Here is a 27,370-nt window from a genome sequence, read left to right on the forward strand (position 1 = left end):
GGGAAACACCGGGAGCCATTTAGCGGCTGGCCCGAGGCACAGCACAGCCGCCCGCTCAGTACAAGGACGCCCGCGCATGTCTGGCGCAGCGCTGTCCGGAAAGCGCTCGCCAACTGGGAAGGCTAAACTGTTAGCAAGGGGGAGGATGGTCCTGCACTAAAAGAGCCGTTTACAGTTTTAACAGAAAATATAACGTGGCGAGAAATGAAATAAAAAGCAGCCACAACTCGGCCCTTGTACAAGCACAGCTGAATTCAAGAGCTCGCTGTGGCACCGCCTGCCAGCTCCGCCCCCGCGGGGCGCGTATGCAAATTTTCTCCCAGTCGGCGCATGGTCTTCTGGGTACAACCTAGCAGCCTTTTGGCCGCCTCTCTGAGCGCCAGCGGGAAAAAAAGTAGCTGATTTACGCTCGCGGTCGAGGTCACGGGAGCTATGGTAGTTAAGAGACGGGCTAGGGCGGGAGCCCTTACTTAGTCACCACAACCCAACCTAGTATTGGCGCTTCCTGGTTGCAGTGTATGTCAAAAAATTACCAACCATCCTTTTCTTGGGGTTGCGTTGCTGTCCAATGAACGTCTAGTGAGGGCAGTACTGCTAACGCCTACACAACACATCCGCATCAACTAAAGCTTTGCTTTACCTTGGTGCAATTTTTGGAAAAAAGAAAACCTTGTTTCCCCGTTCTGTAAACCCAAAAATTAGCCAACTTTAACTGTAGGGAGCGCCCTAGCTCAAGTAATTCTAACCACGCTGCGCTATCTGAAACTTACCCATCATCTTGCTGTTGAAACCAAAAAGATCCCGTTTCACTTAATTATAACTCTGGAAGCGTTATTTGAAAACGAAGAATTGAATTACCTGTATACAATAGAAGCTAGGACTGCATAAAGTTAGTTACTTAAGAAAATTGAAAAGAGAACTATGGGATGAAAAAAGCTCTTCACTGTGATAATCTTCCCCCAAATTAGTACACCGGCTCTAGTTATGAGAAACCATCAGGAAATGCCAGCAGAGGCGTTTCCACAGAACACCTAACCTGTAATCCTGTCGTTTGACTCAAACTACCACGAGTTCAACGCAAGTCTGGACTACACATTAAGACAGTAACCTATCGCAGCCAAGAGCACTAAGCGAGACATGACAACTAAATGTAATGTGGTGTCCTCGATGGGCTAAGGGCATTTGAATATAGCATGAACTTTCATTAAAATATCAAAGTTGGCTGATTATGCCATACTAACAACATTAGACATAACAAGAGGGAGAATGGGTGAGGTACATGGGGATGGTCTGGACTGGCTCTGCAATTTTTCTATAAATCCAAAACAATTCTAAAATACACTTCACTCTTAAAAGATCAGCCCATCACTTAATTGGATTGATGTTCTCCTGATGAAATCCTAAGGATGTGTACAGTTCCACCTCCCGGTTCAAAAATCATTCAAGACTGACATATAAGAGGACTACTGTGTTTTCAGATATGACAGCCTGGGTCAATTAATCTGGCTACTAAATCTAGGGGAACATAGACTTTCAGCTTTTCCAGAATGACAGTCCCCAGGAAGACTGGCAGATGCAACGAAACCACAGAAAAACAGCAGGAGAGGCCAAGGATGCTGGCAAGAGGACAGAATGCAGTTCCAGGTAACTTCAGGGCACAATAAACAACTGGACTTTGGGAGGAAGCAAAAGGATTCACCACACAGAATTGTCTGGTTCACCCATGGCCATAAACCTAGCCATCAGCCACCAGTGTGTATCTCCACAGCTGAGGTCCTTCTGTTTCCATTTCTCTAATGAGGAAGGGAAGGCATGAAGAAAGTTCATGCCCAGAAAAAAACCACACTAATAATTAGCTGTGAAACCAATCTGTGCCTTAATATCCTCATTTGAAAATAGGGGAAATATTGACAGCTACCTCATAGGCTGCTGTGAACACTGAAAAGTACGAAAAGTGCCTGAAATACTGCTTTGCACATGATTAGGGCTGGATCACACAGCTAGCCATCAGCACTCACCATGGGTGACAGGTGCTGATATCAGGAAAATTCCTGATGGAACAGGACTGGGCTGACAGAGAACACAGTGCACTGGGCAATATAGAATCGCCAGTTCAAGCCCAGCCTGGGCAACTTAGGGACTTAATGAGACCCTGTCTCAAAAAATGAAAAAGGAGTGGGGATGTAGCTTAGTATGAAAGCCCGAGATTCAATCACCTGTACTAGGGAAAAGCAAAGGGAAGTGGAAGGGAGAAAGGGAGGGAGAGGAGAGGGGAAGGATACTGGCCTTACACTCAAGGTGGGTAAAAACCTCTACTGGAGAGAAGAGCAGCTACCAAGGAGCAAGGAGTAAATCAACCAGGAAGGGGAGGTGCAGGGAGGTCCCCAAGACAGCCAAGTGTGGGCAGAAGGAGGGGAGCCACTGAAGGGCTGCAATGCAAGAGCCAAGGGTCCCTGAGCTTCTAGAAAGGACACAAGGCCAGCCCTGGAATATTGAGGGGATGGGGGGGATCAGCCTCCCACTCAGCACTTATTGCCTTTAGTTATCACCAAGCCATTAACAACTCTGCATGACCTTTGAGCACCTCCTCCTCCAACATTTTATCTCATCAAATGTGTTTACATTTGTTTCCCCAGCTAAACTCCTAGAACAGGAGGAATATTCTCTTGCACTTTCTCAGAACTTTTCAAATATATAGCCAATGCTGGGAACAAGGCAGAGGATCCATGAATCCTTTCTTCATTGACAGATGAGTTCTCAAAGCCCAACCCAGCTGGCCCTCACCCTCACTCCCAACTCCATGCTGAGGATGGAAACCCAGGCCTCACACAGGCTCCGCAAGCACTTTACATGGAGACACACTCTCAGCCCCAACATGCTTTCTTTATAATAAAAACATTTAAAGGTGCTTTTGTAAAGGAGATGATATAGCTAAGTAATCAGGTCTGGCCCTCCTGCTGAAAACAAATATGCTGGGTATGGTATAAAAGTATCAGAGAAGAACTACCAGGTCAAGAAACATAAGAGGACAAAAGTTCTAATACAGAAAGGGAAGTAAAAAGAATTAAGATGTATTACGTACATGTACCAACTTCCCACAATGAACGTAATCATATTACTATAAACATGTACTAATAAAAGAATTTTAAAATAAAAATATAATAAAGTATAGACACCAGGCTGACCTCAAACTGGCAATCCACATGCATCTGCATTGGCTGAAAATTACTTTTGATAACCTTGAGTCATCTAGGAGGACAAAAGTTAATTCCAGAAGCTTCCAAGATTGGTGGCCAGGTAACTCCTACAACTTAGGCTAGAAACCCAAGGGGCTTTATCTTAGCATTCAGCTTAAAAGTTCTAATTCCTGATATGTGTGCCCTAAAGCCTCATATAAAAACACAAATCACTTCTGCATGGAAAGAACATCATCATAGTCTAGCCCTCAATTTATTTCTGTTAACAATTTTTCAAAGATAGCATCCAAAACCCAACCAAAGCTAACCAAGCATATAGGGCAACATGGTTGAAAACTAACAGAAATAAAGTTTCATTTGAACTCTGGATACAGAGTTTAATGTAACAATTCTTACCATGTCTAAGAAGATAAAACACATGAGTAAAATCTGGAGGTGAAACATGACAACTTTTCAAAAGTAATATTGAGGGCTGGGGATTTAGCTCAGTGGTGCCATCACCTGCCTCACAAGCGCAAGGTCCTGGGTTTGAGCCACAGTGCCAAAGGAAAAAAAAAAAAAGTGACATCAATTTTATAAAAAACCAAGTAATATAAGATTCACAAGGACCTGAGTTCCATCCCCTCCATCCCCGTACCAAACAAACAAACAAACAAACAAAACATAGATAAGATTAATGCTCAAAAAAAGATTAATGCTCAATGGATGGGCTTTGTTTAAAGCACAATGGATATAGATGAGAAAGTTAAACAGGAAACCAAGTTTGAACAGAAGATCCTGAATAAAGCACAGAGGCAACAGGATAGAAAATGCAAAGCTCTTATAAGACAAAGAGTATAAAGAGAAAAGAACGTAGCTTAAATGGAGTTCAAAAAGAAGAAATTACAGGTAATAGGTTAAAAAGCAATAACTGGCACCTGTTCGAATGGCTATTATAAAAATAAAAACAAAACATGTGTTGGAAAAGGTAGGAGAAATTGGTAGGAGTGTAAATAGTATAGTCACTATGGAAAATAGTATGATGGTTCCCCCCAAAAAACCAGTGTTTCCACATGATCCAGCAATCTCACTTCAGGGCTTCTGGGTATACATCCAGAAGAAGTGAAAACAAAGTCTCAAAGATATTTGTACAACTATGTTCATAGTGTCATTATCTGTAATAGCTAAAAGTAGAAAAAAGCCCATGTGTCCATCCACAGATGGATGGATATGCAAAACATGGTCTCATCTACACAACACAATATTATCAGCCTTAAAAAGGAAGGAAATTCTGATACAGTGGTCATCCTTTATCAGCAGTTTCACCATCTGTGGTTTCAGTTACCCACAGACAACCATAGTCCAAAAATATTGTGTGGAAAATTCCAGAAATATACAATTCATCAGTTTCATTAAACTTCACACTGTCCTGAATAGCATAAAATCTCACACCATCGTGCTTGGTTCCACCTAGGACAGGAACCACCCCTTTGGTATCCACGCTGTATATACTACCAGCCTTTGGTCACTTACTAGCAATCTCAACTATCAGATCATCTGTCAGGTCTCAAAGTGCTTGTGTTCAAATAACCCTTGTTACTTACAATAAGATACACCGAAGAGAAGCTGTAATACTTAATGCTGTCCTTTATGTGAAAAGGTAAAAGTTCTCAACTTAATGAAAGAAAAAAAATCATACACTGAGGCCACTCTGATCTACAGTACAATAAGATATTTTAAGAAAGAGGCCACATTCATATAACTTCTACTAAAGTATATTGTTATAACTGTTCTGTCATGGGTATTAATCTCTTATTGTTCCTACCATACATAGTATTGTGGCTTAACTTTACCATGGGTATGCATGTGTGGGAAAAACATGTTTGCTGCTAACCAGTTTCAGGTGTCCACTGCGGGTCTTGGAGCATAGGCCTCATGGATGAGGTAAGAATACTGCATATACTACAACATGGAAGAGGCATGAAGATGTGCTGAGACAAGGTAGTCACAGAAAGACAATTTTCCACATCTATAGTACCTAGTATATTATACTGTCAGACTAGAATGGCAGTTAGCAGGGGTTGGGGTAGGCAAGAATGGGTAGCGTTCAGTGGGTACATAGCTTCACTTTTACGAGATGAAATATTCAGGAGACGGATGATAGTAATGGTCATACAACACAGTGAATATACTAATGCCTCTGAATTGTATATTTTATAAAGAAAAAAGCAATTCCTGAAGAGATGCCTGAAAATGTTCCTAAAATGAAGAAAAACATCAAGCACAGATTTAAAAAGCCCAGAGAAACACAACAGGCTAAAGAAAAAGAAATCCTGAAGTAGATACATTAAATGTCTCTTTTGTTTTGTTTTGAAGTACTGGGGGGATTGAACCCAGGGGCACTTTATCACTGAGCTACATTCCCAGCCTTCTTTATTTTTTATTTTGAGAGATAGTCTCACTAACTTTCCTGGGCTGGTCTCAAACTTGTGATCGTCCTGCATTAGCCTCCCAAGTAACTAGGATTACAGGCACATACCATCACACTCAGCTAGATGGCTCTTTTCATTTGTAAAAATTTTTTTATTTCAAATAACTTTGAATTATGAACTTACTTCAAATTATATGGATTATATATTCTAAGACATCATTCCAGGACTGACCTTTGCAAGTCATAGTCTTTTTCTAGGATAAATTCATTTTTGTTGTTTTTATTTATTTTTAAATTAATTTTATTGATACATTTTAGGTATACAATATAATGACATTCATCATTAGAAATTTGCACTGTTACATAATCTCTCTTGGTTCTTATTTTTCCCTATTCCCCTGCCCTCCTTCAACCCCTCCACCCCTCCCTATTTACAAAGACTTTGGTTCCATTTTTCCATTTTCTCATATTAATTCCATTCCCTTCTTTCCTTTCCCCTACCCCTCCCACTTACCCTTCCCCTTTGCCCCTTTTCTTCCTATTTCACATTATCTATTATACTTTTTAATCCTTGTTTATACTTTCAGTTTCTCACACTAGAGAAACTATTCGGTACTTACACGTGTGTGCTATTTATTTCACTTAAGAGTATCACCTCAATGTGCATCCATTTTGCCATAAATGTCTCTAATTTCTCGTTTTTTATGGCTGAGTAGTACTCCATTTTATTTTGAAAAACACAATTTCTTTATCCAGTCTCCAGCTGATGGGCATTTGGGCTGTTTCCAAGTTTTAGCTATTACAATTGTGCTGCTATGAACATGGGTGCACATATATCACTGTGGTATGATTCTTTTAATTCTCTGGGGAAGATACCCAGCGGGAGAATAGCTGAGTCAAGTGGGACTTCCAGTCCTAGTTCTTTCAGGTATCTCCATAGGATAAATTCATTTTAAGGGGATTCAGTCCATGGTATGCTGGCTCCAAGACAAAAACATCATGGCAAAAGAGTGAAGTATTTGAGGCTGAAGATGAAGATTACCACCAAAGACAGAGGCATGAGCTAAACCAAGAAAAACAGTAACTAATCACCAACTTAGCATTTCACGACAGGCAAAATGCATCTTTCTAGAAACAAAGTGAAATAATTTTCTTACAAACAAAAGCTGGAAACATTAGTCACAAGTCCAGGATACAAAATCAACACCAACATTAAAAAATCAATAGCTTTTGTATGTACCAATAATGAACCTGCTGGCCAGGGATTTAGCTCAGTGGTGCCACCGCCTGCCTCGCAAGCGTAAGGTCCCAAGTTCAATCCTCAGTACCAAAAAAAAACAACAAAAAAAGGAACCTGCTGAAAAAGAAATCAGGAAAACAATTCATATATATATATATATATATATATATAGAGAGAGAGAGAGAGAGAGAGAGAGAGAGAGAGAGCGAGAGAGAGAGAGAGAGAGAGAGAGAGAGAGAGAGAGAGAGAGAGAGAGAGTGCATGCAGTCTAGGTGCCCACCAACAGATGAATGGATGAAAACATATGTGGTGTATATATACACAATAGAGTATTACTCAGCTGGATGAAATGGCATCATTTGCAGTGAAACAGATGGAACTGGAGATTATTGTGTGATGCAAAATAAGCCAGACTCAGAAAGATAGGTGTCAGATGTTCTCCCTAATGTGTGGAGTCTAAAAAGATGACACAAAAGTAGAAGGGAGACCATTATTAGACAAGGGGAAGAGAATAAGAGGAAGCTAGAGGGAGGTGTAAGGAAGGTTAACAGAAGGCTGGACATGATTGAAATACTACACAGTGAAGGCCAGTATCTTATAAAATTAATAGGTATTAATATTTTAAAAGAACTAGCCACACATTAACTTTGAAGATGTAAAAAGGAAAAACAGACTAATTAAAATTTAAAAATCTAATAAACACTGGCTGTATAATAGAAATGACTGTTGAAAAGAGAAATAAAATTGCAACAATAATACCATATTTTTATCTATTCGCTTAAAAACTATCCTTTTGAATTCAACTGTAGTGATTATCCTTTGATCGCAGCATACATAACATCGTCTTAACCCAGAATGCTAAGTGTTACTTTTACCTTCCCTGAAACCTTAGAATAAATGAAGGATAATAAACCACCTATGTGAAAACTAGTTCCAACTACAGCAATCTTTTGACAGAAATTTGCATGCTTCAAACACAGTAAGAAAAAGCTGTGAATAAATGAGGTAAGAATCTATTTTAACATTGTAAAAAAAAATGCAAGGAGGGGGGAAAACAATAATAAAGAGAAATTTAAAGCAAATCATTGATGCCAAAATTTGCTTAAGTATAAAGCAAATTTTGCTTTACATTTGATGAACACATGATGAGGCTGATCCAGAAAAGGAATTATGTAATTACCAACATCAGACTGGAAAAGAGCACATTACAGAAGTTTTTGATGTAAAAAAGATAAAGATGGAAACATCTTTATATGAATGGATTTAAAACTCTGGGAGGTAGGGTTTTTTTGCCTTTTGCTTAAGACGTGCAAAAATTTAGATGAAAGAGATTCATTCTTAGAAATTTAGTTTACCACTGCTGAAGTCATAGGCATAGTAGGCAAGGACTTTTTGAACAGAACTCCGGTTGCATAGAAATAGTATCAAGAATCAACAAATAGGATTACATCAAATTAGAAACTTCTGCAAAGCAAAAGAAACAACCAACGGAGTGAAGATACAGCCTACAGAATGGGAAAAAAACTGTTGCCAGTTACTCGTCAAAGGACTAATAGCTAGAATATAATAAACAAAAAAAATTAGAAGCCTCAAAATAAAACATCTAGTCCAAAAAACGGACAAGTCAAATGAGTAAACACATCACAGACAAGGAAGTACATTTCATAATAACTAAATCTTTGGAGTAGACTATATGTGTCTGCTCAACAGACTATACGTCTGCTTAACAGATGGATGAATGGATAAAGAAAATTTGGTATTTATACATAATGGAGTACTACTCTGACATAAAGAAAAATAAACTCCTGGTGTGAAAAACTAAAAGTGTAAATAAGAATCAAAATATGTAATTGATACTGTGAAATAGGAAGAAAATGTTTAAAGGAATAGGGGAAGTGGGAGGGGAAGGGGAAAGGAAAGAAGGGAAAAGAAAAAATATGAGAAGAGGAAAAACATGGAAACAAAGTCTTTGTAAATAGGGAAGGGTAGAGGGGGTGAAGGGAGGGCAGGGGAATGGGGAACAAATAAGAACTAAAATACATCATGTAAATGTACAGCATCCCAATGATGAATGTAACTGTATTGTATACCTAAAATGTACCAATAAACTAAATGGAAAAAAAAAAAAAAGAAAGAAAGATAAACTCAAGTTGTTTGTGGGAAAATGATTCATCTTGAGACCATAAAGTTAAGTGAAATAATCAGATACAGAGGCTTGACTATGGCATAATTTCTCTTATATGAGAAGACCAATATATAAAGTGCAAAATAACACAGACAATAGGAAAAAAGACAGAAAAATGTTATTGTAATTGAGCATAGGCAATATATCTATAAGTATACTTTGATTTAGTACAATTGTCTTATGTGTTTATGTTTTTTAGACTGTTAGTCTGGCTTTTAAGCTATATTTATGATAACTAACTTGATTAGGATTTATAAAATAAAGAAATGAAAAAAAAATTTTTTAAAAAAGAAATGAATCTGATGTTGGCAAAAAAATTTTAAGGGGAGTGGGAGGGGGAAGAAAAAAATAAGAATTCAGATGTGTTATGTACATGTACCAATTCTCCATGATGAATGTAATCATTATGTACTGGAAACATGTACTAATAAAAATAAAATACCAAAAATTTTAAAACATAAAATACAAATTTTAAAAACTAACATCAGAGAAAATAGGGATCATGTATAGTCCAGTAGCTACTAAAGAAATTAACTCTATAAATTGATACCTTCTCTAAAAGAGATGGCTTTTCTGGCCTTAAGGGTGAATTCTTCAAAAACACTTAAGAGATAATGCCAGTGTTACGTAAAATCTGCCAAATAATAGAACATAAGAAAACACAACCCAATTTGTTCTACAAAGTTAAAACATGACATGAACATTGTAAGAAAAGACAATTATGGTCAATTTTGCTTATAAACACAGATGAAAAAGAAAATCCTAAACAAAGTACCAAGTCCACTAGCTGTATGTAAAATGGATAACACATGAGAACCAAGCTGAGCTTATTCCAGGAATAAAGGCTGGCTTAACATTAATAAATCATTCCATGTAAACTGCTGCTATAACATAATTATTCTCCCTTATTATGTTAATCATCTCAATAGATGCAAAAACATCTAAGAAACTGAATATCCATTGCATTCATAATAAAAATTTCTTAGGAGATAAGAAATAAAAAGACTCTACCTTAACTTTATCAAGGATATTTTTTAACCTACATCAACCATCATACCTAATAATGACATGCTAAAAGCTTTCTCTTTGACATGAGGAATATGACAAATATATCAGCTGTATGGTTTTCTTCAGCTAGCTAATGCTTTACAGCAAGAAAAAATGAATTTAAAAATATCTAGAAGATTAAAGATATACCATGTGTGTTTAGCAAGATTAATACAAAATCAATATACAAAAAAAATCAACTACATTTCTATTCGAGCAATAAGCCAAAAGAATTGTTTAACTATTGTTCCTCCTCCTGCCCCTGCCCCATCTTCCATCTTTCACTTCTGCTTCCAGTTCTTCTAAGATGAGGTCTTACTATGTTGCCCAGCTGGGCTCAAACTCATGATCCTCTTGACTCAGCTTCCAAATAGCTGGGATTACATATATGCTCCATAGGGCCCAAGTTTCTATTCTTAACTGCATAAAAATAGTAGACACTTAGGAATAAATCTACCCAAAATAAATCCCTATCTTTAAAAAGTATGAAACAATAAAAAATTAAAGATGGTCAAAATAAATTTTAAAATTCTATTCAAAATTCCAAAATTGTCTCTGTGTATATATGTGTGTATATATTACACACACACACACACATTTTTTTAATGAACTTCAAACACTGATTCTAAAATGTGTATGAAAGTGCAAATAGCAAGACACTCTTTTGGTAAAACAAACTGATAAAACTTGGCCCCACTCAGTATCAAGATTTATTGGTTCCTCAAAAAACTAAAACTAAAAATTCCATTTGACCCAACTATTCCCCTTCTAGGTATCTTCTGGAAATAATTAAAGACATCATATTACAGTTACATGTGCAATACCATGTTTATAGCAGCACAATTTATAATAGCTAAATCTTGGAAGGAGCCTGTTATGTCCATCAACAGATAAATGGATTATTTATACACAATTACTATTCTGTCATAAAGATGAACTTGAGGCATTCATAGGTAAATGGATGTAACTTGAGACCATAATGTTCAGTGAGATAAGTCACACACACAAGCTTACCACATGGTTTCTCTTATACAAGAAACTAAAATATAAACATATATATATATATAGAGAGAGAGAGAGAGAGAGAGAGAGAGCGCAAAATAGAAGATAGTTAAATAGGAAGTAGAGAGATCTTTTTCAAAGGGATAGGGGAACAAGAGATGGAGGGAGGGGTGGGAAAAGGGATAAAAAAATTAAAGAATTAAAGGAAAAAATGTGAAATACAGCTTTTGCAAATGGAAAGGGGACCAAGAGTTGGAAGAAGGAGGGGATTAAACAAAAAAAGAAGAATTATGACGTGTATGTACATGTAACAAATCACCTTGATAAATGTAATCATTATGTGTTACAAACGTACTAATAAAAAAACTTTGTAAAGATTATAAAACAACATAATTATGACAGTTTGCTGTCAGTTCACATTGATATACAGTTCATATAGTGGACACCATACCAATACACAGAAAAAAAGAAACCACTTCAAGCATATGAGGGCACTTTCTTGGTAAAAAAGATGGCACCACACAGCCATGGCAGTAGTGCTGCTTTTGAAATAAAAGCTCCTAGGTCAACCAAGTATCTACATGAAATAATAAGAAACTGACTCCTTTCTCACAGCACACACACATGTAAATGAATTCCTGACAATAGATTTAAGTGTGGAAAGCAAAACAATAAAGCTTTTACAAAGTGAGGAAAATAGCTCATGATCCCAGAAAAAGAGAAAATGTCATCATATGATAAATACAACTTTAGAGGCAAAGAGTGATAAAGTAGACTAAATGAAAATGAAGAATTCTGGAGCATCAAAACTGCTGTAAGAATGTGAAAAAGCAAGCCACACTGGAAGAAGATAGTTATAAAAGAACAAAAGCAACAAAAGGCTCGATTCTAGAATCTATAAAGATCTACTAATTCATTGGTAGCCAAGTAGTAGAAAAATGGGCCAAAATATGTGGACAGACACTTCACAAAAGATACTGATGGTCTTAAGTCTATGAAAAAACATACAACGTCCATTAGTCAAAAGCAAATAAAGTAAAATTGTAATCAGACATCATTACACATTCACGAGAATGGCTAAAATGAAAAAGCCCAGTTCAAATGCTAACAAAAACGTGGTACAGGGAAACTCTCCTACATACTGGCAGGAATGTAAACTGGCATAACTGACACTTTAGAAAATGTCTTGGTTGTGTCTAACAAATTTGAAGATACACATATGCAGCAGCTCTGCTAGTAGAAATGTACCCAACAGAAATACATGCATAGATCCAACAGGTGACTACGCAAGAATGCTCAGAGCAGCACTACTCACAGGAGCCCAAAACTAGAAATGCATGTGTCTATCCAGTGCAGAATGTGCAAGTTGTAGTATTCACACTAAGAGATGCAATAAAACCAAAAATAAATACATAAAAGTTACACTCAATGATAAAATTTCATAATGAATGAAAAGGCCACTATATACACATTTGTATGAAGTTCAGAACCAAGCAAACAGAAACGATTAACTTAAGGTGCATATTGAGATGATGAAACTAAAAAGAAAACCAAGAGCATGATTACCATAGATCAGCAAAGTGGTGACCCTGGGGAGAGCAGCAGTGATCTATCTAAGCAATGTCCTTTCTTGTCCCAAACAACAATTAAACAGCTGTGTGCTGTATGGTAACCCATTAAACTGTGCCTTTGTGTTTTGTGTATATCCTATATACATTGTACAGTTTTTTAAGTATTAAATGAATTCCTGATAATAGATCTAAGTGTAGAAAGCAAAACAATAAAGCTTTTGGAAAATAATATGGGAACACAGCTTCATGACCCCACAAAAAGAGGAAATGTCAGGATATGATAAATTTAAACTTGAAAGGAAGAGAGTGATGAAACGGACTGAATGAAAATGCAGAACCTTGGCACATAAAAACTGCTGTAAGGATGTAAAAAGAAGTCAGATGGTGATGGTGCATGCCTGGAATCCACACACTATACAAGGCCAAGGCAAGGAGGATCGTAAGTTTGAGCCCAGGCTGGGCAACTTAGTGACCTGTCTCAAAATAAAAAATAAAACTGAGATGAAGATGTAGTTCAGTGTATAGTGCAGGGGCCTTGGGTTCAATCCCCAGTACCTAAATAAATAAAATTTATGCATAGACATGGGAGTGTTCCTATAAGTCTGTGACAAATGCCTTAGAACCATCCCTGCCTTCCCAAAACATGAGTGATGCCACCAAGGTTCTCTTTCCAGAGCATAAAACTACTCCCTGACTAAAGAAAAAGGTACTAAATCTTTTTCTCCAAAATCTATCCATAAGAGACAAAGCTAAGTAGGAAGAATAGACCATTTCTTAACCTTCAGAATACTGGATTGGTTGGGATACAAATATTTTACACTCGTACCTTAATGTTTTTAAGGCACTTTGGATAATCTGAGTAATCTCACCATTACCATGAGATGTAGAATATAATTATCCATATTTTACAAATGAGGAAAATAGACCAAAGCATCAAGGGACTTCCTGAAGGTCGCAAAGTTAAGATGGAGACCAAACTGCAAACAAACCTGAACCTCCTAGCAATGTCAAAATCATTTTCAGAATGGCACAATCACAATATACACAAACCCTATGTTCTTAGTCTTTTTCTCCAGTCAGGTTAAGACCTTGAGCAAGACACAATACTTCTTGGCAGGAATGTAAAAAATGTATAGTGATGCAATTATCAGATTACCTCTAAAGTCACCTCAGCCCTAAACTTTCCAGTCCAGGAAAAGCACAAGGCAAGGGCAGCCTTGGGGCAGATGCCTGGCTCTGCCACCTACTGGCCAGCTGCTCACTCTCCAGGCTTCAAAAGCTCCATCTCTTTATACATTTACCTTAAAGAACACACGTGAGGGTTAGGAAAATTTTAACAAAAATGTCTGGCATTTTGTAAGCACTGAATAAGTGCCTATTCCCTTCTTTATGAAAGCAATACTTTAATAAAATAAAGAATGACCTGTTTTGTTTTATTTCAGATAGGGTCTCGGCATACAGTTTTAGGCTAGTCTTGAACTCACAATGTAGCCCAGGTTGGCCTGGAACCCTTGGTGACTCTCTTGCCTGAGCCTCATGAGTGCTGGGATTTTTCAGGTTGCGCCACCACATTCTTCAAGAATGACTTAAATAAATCAGTGAAGCAAGGAGGAAACAAAATAGGCATAAAATCTAAGGAAGAGGTAAAATTGACAAAACTCTACCACCCAATGATAACCCTGTTAATATTTTGGCAATTATTCTACAAGACATCTAGGTTGATACACACATGCACTTTTTCATCCAATATGCTATGGAAATCTTCCCAAGTCATCAAATACAGATCTACATCCCCAATTTCAGTGGCTATATAATATCCTATTGATTTTTGAGTCATAATTACTCAACCTATACTGCAAATTCCTATAGACAGACCCCTATGTTTAGAAGTTTTCATTATTTTACATAATATGGTGGATGAGTATATACTTCCACACATGTGCTGTTACCTCCCTAGGGCACTGGTGGCAAACCCATGGCACACATGCAGCAGTGGGCTGTTTGCATCACTGAAAGCTCTAAAAGGTTCACCATCTCTGGCCTAGGACAAATGCTAAGAAAGATCTCTGCTGGATTAAAAAAAAAAAACCCTTATATTCTTTTTTTTTTTTTTTTTTGGTACTGGGGATAGAGGCAGGTGCAGTACCACTGAGCTAAACCCCTGGCCCTACCCCTATATTCTATTAGCACTATGTTTCACACAATGCATTTCACATAATGCACTTAAAATCAGGGCTGTGTGCTGCTAATTACTATACATTTTTCAGTTAAGACACTAAATTGCAACCTTATTAACTAAGGGGGGATCAGTTAATTACCAATCTATATGGTATTCACTTTCAATTCCAGTAAGAATAAGACCACAACACAAATATGGGGTGGGGGTGGGGGTGAAATCAGTGTCTTGGTGCACACACATACGGGCTGTGTAGATTAGTTACTCAACCTTCCTGTCCTAAGCAATCACCTAGGAAGTCTCTGGACACTCAGCCCAATAATCACGCACCTAATGGGACCTGTTACTGCCCATACACAAAGATTAAACCATCAGAAAGGGACATAAGATCACGTCACCATCAAACCAGGAGGCAGCAATAGGCTAAGGCTGGGAGACAAGGTTTAAATACAGCGTTTCAGCAATCACAGAACTGTTCTGTGTGTTTTCTTCCTATGCAGTAGCTGCTAGCCACACTGAACGACTGAAATGTACTTAGTTGTGAATGGGAAACAGAACTTTTCATTTTATTTCATTTAACTTTCAACAGCCACATGAGGCTCATGCTATGGTGCTGAACAACTGGTTGCAAACACACACACAGGAGAAATGAGACCAGCTGTGTGAGGGGGTAGGGGGTCAGGAAACCTGGACACCTCCTACAGCTCTAGTCACTTGGCATCATGTGGGAAAGGAATGAAGGCCAGTATGGCCAGATCTCCAGATTTTAAACACTGGCAACCTATTCAGAGAAGTTTAAAAGTACTGAGAAGCCCAAACCACATTTGTGGGTCAAATCCTGCCAACAATCTGCAACCTTTCCCTCCAGATGCATCTCATAAATGGCACTAAACTTCCCACACGGGCTTTCAAAATTCTCCCTAGCTTCCAAGCTGAACTGCCTATTCCTCTCTTCCAGCAGCTCCCAGACAGCCAGTAGGGCTTACAGCACTTCCCCTACATGGGTCACCTGTAAGCCTCCCCACTCCTCTCCTCCAAGGTCTAAGACCCAGCCTTTCCACATAGTCTGTAGTCCTCTTGGTCTACCTCCTCTCCAGCCTTCTAACACCTCCATACTCCTCAGTCTAGCACACCCAGCTGAGTCCTGTACTTTTCTCTAGCTCCTTCACAAACAGACTAAGCATCTCTCCAAAGAGATCCCAAAGCCTGGCTTGATGATATGTACCTCTAGTCACAGCTGGTCCAGAGGCTGAGGCAGGAAGATTTCTTAAGCCCTGGAGTTCAAGGCCAGCCTAGGCAACATCGTAAGACCTGAGCATAACAATAAATAAAAAGACCACAAACTATTCAAAGCAGGGCTGTTTCTTATACAGTTGTCCCTTCAGCATCTATAGGGCACCTGTTCCAGATCCTGCAGGTACTAAAGCCCTCAGGATACTGAAGACTTTCTAAAAACAACATGGTATGCATATGTAACCTATGCACATGCTCTTGTACACTTTAAAGAGATTTCTTATAATGATACAATGTAAATGCTATGTGAACAGCTGTTATACTGTACTGCTTAAGGAATAGTGACAAGGTAAAAGTCTACATATGTTCAGTACAGACGCAATTTTTTAAAACATTTTCCATCCAAGGTTGGATGAAACCACAGATGTTAAACACAGGTACAAAGGGCAACCGTACAACTTTTCTTATCTCCATCTACTTCCCCAAAGATAGCAAGGGGGAAGGTGAGGGCAATTAACTTTTACCAGCACATATTCTCATTACTATCTATTTAATCTTCCCAACATTTTGAAGTAAATACCATATCTACTTTTTTTTACCATTCCTACTTTGCAAATAAGGAAACTGAACCCTAGAAAAATGAACAAATAATTGGTCACTTTATCTCTTAGGTAGCTCAAATATTAATGCCTTCGTCTACAGATCAAGAACATTAAGTCTGTAATGACATTCACAAAGTCAAATCACTGATATGTGTTTATTTATTGTGGAGAACCAGCTGCCCACTGGTTGTGCTTCTGGCACAAAGTGTGCAGCAGAAAGCATCCCAAGAGTGTACTATAACTAATTTTAGGGACCCAACTATCTGTGAATTGACTCACTAGTTACAGCCCCAGCCCTGCAATCTCTTTGGAGGCACCATGGAAGGTGAGGGCACTCCTGGCATAGTGAAGGAGGACTCTACTGCCTGTTCTCAGTGTGCACAAGGTAACATTCTGGCAAAAATCTGGGCCCCTACACACCACTTTACTACTTTATCTTTTTCTTTTTTCTTGGTACCAGGGATCGAACTCAGGACCTTGCGCTTGCAAGGCAGGCGCAGTGCCACTGAGCTAAATCCCCAGCCCCATTTTACTACTTGAAAGAGTAAAATAAAATAATAAAAAGCCAAAAAGGAAATATTAGTCATTCTTGAAACGTTGAAATCTGGAATAAAACGTAACAATACTTTGTCCTTAATATACTCTCTAACCCGTGCGATGCATACTTTTAAAGAGGGTGACCTTTGTGCATTCGTTTAAGTCAGAATTTGAGCACTTACTAGAACGTTATGTACCTGACCAAGTTTTGTCCGTTTAGTGGCAGAATGAGTAAGCCATTAGACATACTATAAGGAATTTTTAAATAGTTACTGGAAGAGCTGTGTCAGTAAATGAGAAAAAAACACTCGATCCTAGATGTAAAGAAGTCAGCCTAAAACAGACATGGAAGCAACTACTAAAATGATGGCAAAAAAGTTTCTCCAAGGGATAGCTACATACTAGATCAGAATCAGCACAGAGAGGTCCAGGGAACAAGAGCAAGTCAGAAACCTCCAGCAAGGGAATATGGGTCAGGCAGTCCAAAATCAAATCTCCTCATTTGCCTGCAAATAAGACTTGTTTTTTGCAAATGTTTGTTAGAATCATGATCCAGAAAAAGTCAATAGGACAAGAGATTATAACAGATGACAGCTTGAGGTTATTCTAAAGGCTCCTCAAATCTACAGCAAACTTCTCAATTTCCTTCCTTTCATGGCCTCTTCATACTGCAGAAATCTTGTTGGCTGTGTTATAGAAGGAGCCATATTGTGGACTGGGTTCTTTCTTCGGCATGATTAAACCTGACCTTGTGTTTCTTGCAAATGGAAGTTAGCTCTATAGGGATCTGGTTAGATTCAGATACCACATTTCTAGCCAGAATATTTTGAAGATGATACTGTAATCTTTATCCTAATAATATCTTCCATATTTCATCAAATCTAAGTCACCATCAATTTTATGAACAATAAGGAAAATTTGGTGACAAGAAAAGTTTGCTATACCACTCATCCTGATATCAGAGATGTTAGAACTGTGAGGGGAGTGAGTCTCAGAATTGAAATACTATAGTTTGCTTATTGCTTTAAAAAATTAAAAGTTCTATAGGAGTTCTACAGAATTACAACTTCAAAAATAGCTTTGAAAACAGAAGGATTTTTAGAAATGTGGGATGCTTTACTCCAGTGTCTCTTGGAAACAGAAATGAGCATTCAAGGTTCTAGGTATCCGCCAAAAAGAAATGAAAACATAGCCACACAAAGATTTGTTTGTGAATCAGTCATAATTCATAATAGCAGTGTCATTTATAGTAACAAAAAAGGTAGAAATAATCTGAATGTCCAAAAAATGGCAAATGAATAAACAAAGTATGGTATATTCACACAATGAAATCCCACTGAACAGGAACAAACTAAATAACACCCTACCACACAGACGAAGCTTGAAGGCATGATGGTAAGTGAAAGAAATGAGACACAAATGACAACATCTTATACAATTTCATTTACAGTAACTGTCCAGAACATGCAAATCCATAAGAACAGAAAACAAACAAGTGATTACCTAGGCTGGCAGCAGTAACGGGGACTACCAACAAATGGGACTGGGGGGGTGGGGGCTGGAGGAATGTTTTTAAATTATATTGTAATGATGGTTTCACAACTCTGTAAATATACTAAAAATAACTGAATTGTACACCTACATAAATTTTACGGTACGCAGATTATAACTCAATAAAGCTTTTATTTTTAAAGCAAAATCAGTTACCAGTCTTAACAGAATTCTTTTCTGACCTCTCCAGTGACTGGACCATGGAAAAGCTCCTTTTACTTATCTATCAAGAAATAATGGCTGTTACCAGAGGCAACAAGGCCCAGGGTCAGGAGCTGAGATCTGTGACTGGAGAGCAACATTGCTTGTGCATACCAAGGGTCTTAAAGGGCCTTGCAAGAACTCTCCAGAAAGTGTGAGGTTCATATAATCCTCAACTAGTCTCTCTGCTGTCCTTTACTGTAATCACCTGAAGTTTCCTCAATGCACTGTGCTCTCACAGTCTTCTCTGCCTCAAGTATTTTGCATTCCCTCTCCTGTCTGCTCTTGTTCCTCTTTCAAGGCTCACTTCAAGCATCATCAACTCCAGTGGGCACATACCAGCATCCACTACACAGAGATGGAAAGCAGTGTTTCCAGTAACTTACTATGCACTGCTGTTCTAGCAGTCAAAGTCTGATGTGAGCCATAATTTTCAAACCATCTATTTCTCTAGTGCTTAAACCCTAGTCCAGTGATGGCAAAGCTTTTAGAGCTTTCAATGATACAAACAGCCCACTATAGCACATGTGCCATAGGTTTGCCACCACTGACTACTTAAGCTTCCTGGAGGCAAGCTCTGTATTTTATTCATCTATCGACAACATCAACAATAATGCCAGCATATTTGGGGGAGGTAAACAACATGAACTATGTGTTCCAATTAACAAACCCAAATACAATGGCTGCCATCAAGACATTAATTTTTGCTTTATCCTACTTGTATCCTTACTTCTACTCTCTCCCAACAGGCTGTTCTCAACAGGCAGCCAGACTGTCCTTTCAGAAGGGAAGCCACGTCCTGTTACTATGCAAAAGCACCCAACAGCTCTCACCTTAGCTAAGAGCCAATCCTTACAAGAGCCTATGCTTTCACCATCTGACTCCTCTGAACTCTCTGAGCTCACCTACTGCCCTCTTCCTCCACTGGCCTCCTGGCTGTTCCCTGTGGTGCCAGATCCACTCTGCTCTTTGCAGTGATGCTCTCTCTGCCTGGAACACTCTTCTCAAGAACCCATCAAGTTGTGCCAGCCTCTCTTGCGAGGCTTTGTTTAAATATTACATCCTTAGCAGACCTGCCCAACTACTACTCAATGAATTACAGGTACGATCACAAACTCCCTATACCCACCCTGCTTTATTTCACTCCAAAGCACTGACCACTTTCCAATATTCTGTAAAATCACTCAGTTAACTTGTTTACTCTTTCCCCATGCAGCACATAAGCTTCATGAAGACAAATTTGTATCTGATTATTCACTGTTATTGTACAAAAGCTTATTTGTTGAATAAATCCATAAATTCCATTGATGCCTTCTTGTTCACTTGGAAAAGGGTCTTTCCCTTGGACTCAAAATTAAGTTGAACATGAATAAATGAATTCTGACATACATTCCTCCTTCCATACTTCTTGCTAAAAAGTGATGCCATGCTGGGTGTGGTGGCACACACCTGTAATTCCAGTACTCAGGAGGCTGAAGCAGGAGGACTGCCATATGTCCAAGACTAGCCTGGGTTATATAGTGAGTTCAAGGTCAGCATGCCCCAAATTCTACCACTGCCTATCCCAAGAGCACATGGTGAAAGTTAGTCCTACCTGGATTTTAGTTCTGTTCATGCCTACCTTCAAACAGCTGACAGCTTAAAGCTGTAGCATCTAAACCTTCAATTTCATATCTCAATTAGACTACGTAGTATGATTATTTACTTAAAACTCATACAATCTATTATTATACAAAAATACATACATAGTATATAAGGAAAATACATACTAACAGGCACTATAATGTTCTTACTGCAGCCGCTCCCACAGCCCCTCCCACAGCCCCTCCCCAGAACCCACCATACCAACATGGGAAAGCAGCACCAAGTAGACAGTTTTACCTCACTCAGATTAGAAATGAGAAAACATCAAAGAAACCCTCCAGGCACTCTTCAAAGCATTTCACTGTGGACTACCAGGAAAGGTAATATGTTCCCAAAATCCTCAGGCTCTAAACCACGAAAGTTTTAGATAGCCAGATTCCTCCAGAGCTCTTCTCAGCTTATTCCATCAGAATGACCTTGCAAACAGAAGCTTTCATCCTGGCCTAGTCACCCTCCAAATATTTTATGAAAAATCCATTTACTAAAACTGCAGGTATCAGCAAACCCAGATTCACTAAAGACAGTACTCAAAAGCCATCCTTTGTCTGAACTTGAAGAGAAAGCTTTCAGGACCTGGGTCACTGTGATGGAGATGGCCAAGGTATGAACCATACCTTCTTTTTTTTTTTTTTGGTACCGGGGACTCTGGACCTTGCGCTTGCAAGGCAGGCGCCAGAACCACTGAGCTAAATCCCTGGCCCTAAACCACACCTTCTGAGACATGCAAACCACATGGCCCAAGGTAAACCCAGAAGATTGATTGTCTTCCAAAACCCAGGATGGCTAAAATAAAATAAAGACAAGGACAATTTTTAGTGATAATGTGGAGAAATTGGAACCCTCATATATTGCCGGCAGAATTTTAACTGGAAAACAGTCTAGTGATTCCTCAAAGTATTAAAAGTCAAGAGTTATCCTATACCTCAGCCATTCCACCTCTAGGTATATACTCAAGAGAAGTGAAACCTACATCCACACAAAATTACAAATCTTCACAACAGCATTATTCATAAGTCAAAAAATGAAATCAACCCAAATGTCCAGCAAGTGATAGAGAGGTAAAACTGGCCTATCCATACAATGGAATATTATTTGGCAATAACATGAAATTAAATATTGAACTCATAATACAATATGAATAAGTTTTAAAAACATTACACCATAAATGAAATAAACCAGACACAAAAGAGCACCTATTATATTATTCTATCTTATTAAATATCAAGAATAGAAACAAAAAATTCAAAGACAGAAAACTGATTAGTGGTTGCAAGTGGCTTCAGGTGGGAGGATGGGGCATAATTCCTAATGGGTATGGAGTTCCTTTTCTAGATAATGAAAATATTCAAAATTTATATAGTGGTGATAATTGTACAACTCTGTGAATATACAAAAAACCACTGAGTTCTATATTATAAAAGGGTGAATTTTATAATTTACATTATGTGAATTTTATCTCAAAAAGGCACTTAAAACCTCATTATGTTGACAGCTTGGTTGCCAGCTGATGAGGTTTTGAAGTGACTGTGCTCAGGGGGGCTCTAACTTCATCAGGGGATTAATCCAATGATCAGATCATAGTCTGATAGCACAGAGACCATGCATGGTCCCTGGCCCCTTGCTCCCTCTGGCTCTCTTCCTACTCTCTTGGCACATCAGCCACAAGATGAACAGCTTTCCTCTAGCTGCCCTCTTCCCCACGATGCTCCGTCTCACCACAGGGCCAGAAGCAATGGAGCTAATCAACCACAAAAAAACTTCTCAACCTATAAGCCAAAACAAACCTTTCCTCCCAGAAAGCTGATTTTCCCAAGGATTTGTCACAGCAACAGAAAGCTGACTAACACATCATTATTACCATCATCATAATGCCTGAATGTAATGTGGTAACCAGGATTGCATTTCAGAAAAGAAAAAGGACATTAATGAAAACATTGAAGAAATCCAAATACAGCCTGCAGTTCAAGTAACAGTATTGTGCCAAGACCCTTGTACTTCCCAGTTTTGTTTTTCGTTTTTGTGGTGCTGGGGATTGAACCTAGGGCTTTGCATATGCAAGGTGAGTACTCTACCACTGTGCCTCTGCCTGTATTTCTTAATCTTAACAGATATCCGATACTACTGTAAGATGGTAACACTGAGGAAAGCCAAGTGAAATGTATACAACAAGAACCTTCAAATTACTGTAAAGTAAAAAGTTTATTCAAAAATAATAATGAAAATTTACAGTGCTTCTCAAACAATGAATACAAAGCTTCTCTGGAAAAAATAATTGAGACCTACTTTTATTTAGCACGGAAAGATGTCTATGTTATGAAATTTAAAAAAGAAAAAGAACTCAGTAAATTGCAGAACAATATGTACAGCATGACCCTTTAAAAAATTCATGTGCAATGTGCTTATATTCAGAGAAACTTTTTTTGCCTAGTGCTTCATACATGTCTGCATTATGAAAATTTTAAAATATGCACATAATTTTATAATTAAAGTCAAAATAAAATTTTTTATTTTAAATTTTAATCAAACAAATTTAAATTCCCTAGAAGCTACCTGCCAGGCAGGAACAGAAGATTATCTTCTGTACAGTTTTCATCTACAAAGTAGGGAAGGAATACACATCCAAGAGTATGGTGCCAAGTTTATTTCTACCCCTATATCACTTCAATTCCAGGCATGCTACACACAAGTTACTGACAATCATATGTAAATGCTGGATGTAGACTCACTGTGTGAGTCTATTTTTGTGTGTATATCAATTACTTGCTGTAAAACCTAACCTAAGACCCTCTTCTCCCTTACTCAGGAAAGGCTAGTGCAGTACAGTGTACTGACCTCATGTGACCACTGTCAAAGGAAAACTCAAGAGACAAAACAAAACAGTAAGAAAGTATTAGTATTGAAATACAGGCAAGTGAATCTAGCCTTCTGAAATACTGGGCTTCCCAAATTCCTAAATACAGGATACTTTCGGCGGTTTGGTTTGGTTTTGTTCTATTTTTGAGATAGAGTCTTTCTATATTGCCAGGCTGGCCTCAAACTCCTAGGTTCAAGTGATCCTCCTGCCTCAGCTCATATGCAAGACTCTACTACTGCAAGGTTTACAGGAGAAAACAAAAAAAACAAAAGATGTAATTCATATGGTTACTATTCCCTCGAGTGAAAAATCGGAAGTTTCCTCTCTAATCTGGCATATCTACAACAGTCATATATCTGCAAGTATCAGGACAGCAAAAATCAGAGGCTACACTGTTTTATTTAGGAAATCAACAATTTACAAGGAGGGGGCTCAAGGTTTCGTTACATTAGGGCTTAATGTTACATAAATATTTTTATCTCCTAAGGTTTATCTCAAGAAGAAACTTTTACCTCTGCCTGAGGTAATGTGTTGCTATGGGTTACAACATAAAATGAATTTCTCACTACAGACACTAATGAGAGAACCGACAGCCTCTTCCTTGGACAGCAAGCCCTCCCAGAGCAGCAGCCCACCCACTTGCCTTTGTCTCCTTAGGGCAAGAACTAAGCTTAGACACAGCACAGGAGCCAGCCAAGCAATCTGCCTTCAGGGCCCCATGTGACCACTTGCTTTCCTGCACTGAATAAACATTTGCTACAGAGTTTGAGTTACTCCAAGGATTGAAGGAAAGGATTCAGAAAATGCTCAGCATAAGGCCTTAACATCTTTCACCCCCTTTCCTGAATTCTGCCTTTCATTGACTTATGTAGTCATCCAGCAAAGAACAAATAAATAACTTCAATGCCACACTGGGCTAGATTCACAGAGATGGTGAACCTTTCAGCTGATACAAATAACTCACTGCAGAACACATGCCATAGGTTTGCCACTACTGGGCTAGAACATAAACAGTTGCTTCAACACTGACAGAGTCCTTTGACTCCCTCCATAAAAATGAATGAGCAGAATACTGAACTGCTCTTTTAAATATTTTTGCATAAATGTAATTTGGAAACTTCCACTTTGCAGCTATCCCAAACTCTTCAATTATTTACAAGGGGATCAAACACAACAGATAAATTTCACTTAAGCTGATTTTTTGTTCTCTAGGGTTTTGTTAGGGTTCAGACTTTCATTTCTAAGTTTTCTCTTTCAATGCCCTGGGTGAGTACAGGGAATCTTCTCCTGCCCTTTTTGACTGTACTTTTTCAGAATCTGGAAAGGAAGTCACCTGTCTTTCTAGGTCTCAGTTTCTTTACTCGTACAGAGAAATGGTTCTAGAATATTTTTCATGGCTCTTCTAACTTTGAAATGTTATACAAGCATGACTGTGAGTCCTGACGATGGCCCCAACCAAGGCCAAGCCCAATACATGCCTTACACTTCTCCAGAGGCAGCTGTGAAGTCCCCAGGGTTCCATGAGGCAGCAGCCCCTCCCTACCTGGCTTCATTCCTGCTGTGTGCTAGGTGCCTCTTCTCTAGTGGAGGCCTCCCACTCCACCTGCCTTCACTTTCCTCTCCATTCTCTGACTTCCAGCCACCATATACCAGAACCACCTAGGCCAGCACTGGACTCTACACCATAGTGTTCACAGAGCAAACTGTCCAGTGCTGGGCAGGAGGCCAGAGAACACAGTCTCCTTGGGGAGGACAGAAGTGGGGATTAAACACAGTTTTGCCCCCGCCCACCACCACCACCAGGCACTATCACCAGCAACCCACTTATTGGTTCAAAGGTTCAATACCTTTTCTGGAGCCCAGGGAGGAATTGACAGAAACTATAAGCCATGTTTCTGCCCTACTCCAGGATGAAGTTAGAGGTCTTGGGAAAGAACAACATATATATATATATATATATATATATATATATATATATATATATCCCGAGGACATGAGAAAGGAAATGTCAGATCTGTTCTTGTACAGTCTAGCTGTTCAAGGTAGCATATTATCATTTGAGCCTTCTAATAAAAATGCTTCACTTTAAAGGAAGGAAGGGAAGAGAGGGGGAGGGAGTGGAGGGGAGATGAGAAAAAAGGAAGGGAGGAAAACAAGCAAGTAAAGCAAAGAGATCTTGTCAAAGACAATCAGTAACAGCTCAAAAGAGGCAGGAAGAATCAGGAAAAACCTCATTTCAGGGTTGAGCCCCTCCATTTCCATTCCAAAAGTTCATTCATGCTTTTCAAACACACAATGAACAGTAGTCTTGCAAAAAAAAGAGAACTAAAAAATGATGCATGCCTACACACTTTATCAAATTCTTTCATGAAAAATAAGCCGATTTGTTCTTGCACAAAAAGCTTAAAGGCAGGACAGAGAAATCAAAATGAATTAGCTACTCTAATTGCTTCTAACTTCCAACCTCTTGGAAAACAAAAAGGCCCCGAGAAGTGGGAATAAACTCTCAGCTCAAGCCAGTTTCTTTTATTATTACAAAAGAATACTCCTACTCATCTCTAATGATGATTCCAAATTTCAAAAGCAAGCAAAACCACATTTGGAAGTATGATCAAGGGATTAAAAAGTAAAGTTCATGACAGAATAATTTCAAATGAAAAATTAACTGTTCAGCCAAAGGCAATGATAGAAAACAAAGAGGAAATCTAACACTGCCCATTCCTCTCTAAATGTTCCATTTTAGAAACCACAGTACATTATGTCTGAGACCCTATCACTCACTCCCTCTGGCCCAGCACTGGACAGTCTCAAATCATGATTCTAAAGTGGTCTGATTTCAAGCCAGGCACTGTGGCACGTGCCTGTAATCCCAGCATTCAGGAGGCTGAGCATTCATGAATTTGAGACCATCCTGGAATACACACCAGGACACTAGATAGATAGATAGATAGATAGATAGATAGATAGATAGATGTAAGTTTAATTTAATAATTAAGGGCTTTGCCCTAACTTAGAACTGTTGAAGAATTATTGAAGGCTTTAGGCAGAAAGGATACTGGCCGTCACCCTGTGTTCGATTTACCCTGTTTCAGTCACAGACTTATTAATTACCTACTCATCCCTGAGTCTGAAGGCTCCAAAGCCAGCTCTTTCTTTAGCACTATTTTGTCTTGTCAGGGGTGAAGAGAGTTAGGAATCAGAAATCAAAAAGCAGGGCTGGGGATTTAGCTCAGTGGTTCTGCCACCTGCCTCGCAAGTGCAAGGTCCCGAGTTCCCTGGTACCAATCCCCGGTACCAAAAAAAGAAGTCAAAAGCATACCAGCTGAAGACAGAAAAGCAATCACACCTTCTTATGAACCTTTGTTCCACATAGTCCATCAAAATGATAGAGCACAGAAGTTTGCCTTTCAAACCAACCCAGAGGATTGGGGGACAGGAAGAACCCAAAGAGCCATTAGCAGATGGAATTTTTCTCTGAACAAACACAGTGTGAGAAAAGAGGGGAAGCCACAACTCAGAATATGCTCCATGGGGGCTGCAGTGGGCCTGAAAGCTTATCCACCTGGGCCATAGGAAGTGCTGGACTTCTGTGGGCTGCTGTGGGGCAAGAAGAGGTTGGGACATTGGGATAAACAGCAGAATCCACATAGATGAGGGGCTGCCAGACAAGAGGACAGAAGCTATGCAAGCAGGGGGAAAGGTGAACAGACCAGGCTGGGCCTCTTTGCACATCCCGCTCAGTTCCAGCTTGAGTGTTCAGTTATTTGCTTCCCACCACTAGACTATGGGTAAGGTAACCAAATCATTTATCATCCACACCAGGGGACACTAAGGTTCAAAGAGGAGTTTACTATACCAGGACAAAAGGCATAAACAGGGACTGTCCTGGGCAAAGTGCACACGCGTTCTTAGGCACAGGC

At 38.9% G+C, this 27,370-nt stretch overlaps 1 protein-coding gene, 1 non-coding gene and 1 pseudogene across 13 annotated transcripts in view; 1 reads left to right on the plus strand and 2 right to left on the minus strand.

Annotated features, from left to right (window-relative positions):
• The window catches only part of Clasp1 (cytoplasmic linker associated protein 1), a 260,640-nt gene that overhangs the window by 158,668 nt on the left and 74,602 nt on the right, over nt 1-27,370 (minus strand). The window lies entirely within an intron of this gene.
• Nucleotides 1-27,370, minus strand: part of LOC147829881 (calponin-3 pseudogene) — a 74,305-nt pseudogene continuing 46,935 nt past the window's right edge. The window contains exon 1 of the transcript XR_015446252.1: nt 1-27,370. This exon is cut by the window's right edge and continues 46,935 nt beyond it. The product of XR_015446252.1 is annotated as a calponin-3 pseudogene (transcript).
• Nucleotides 536-661, plus strand: LOC147829882 (U4atac minor spliceosomal RNA). The gene has a single exon (XR_015447501.1). It is a non-coding gene; the product is annotated as a U4atac minor spliceosomal RNA (small nuclear RNA).

Source organism: Heterocephalus glaber, unplaced genomic scaffold (assembly GCF_053883595.1).
Source record: "Heterocephalus glaber isolate CG9 unplaced genomic scaffold, H.glaber_assembly_v1.0 deba00000347, whole genome shotgun sequence".
NCBI lineage: Eukaryota > Metazoa > Chordata > Mammalia > Rodentia > Bathyergidae > Heterocephalus > Heterocephalus glaber.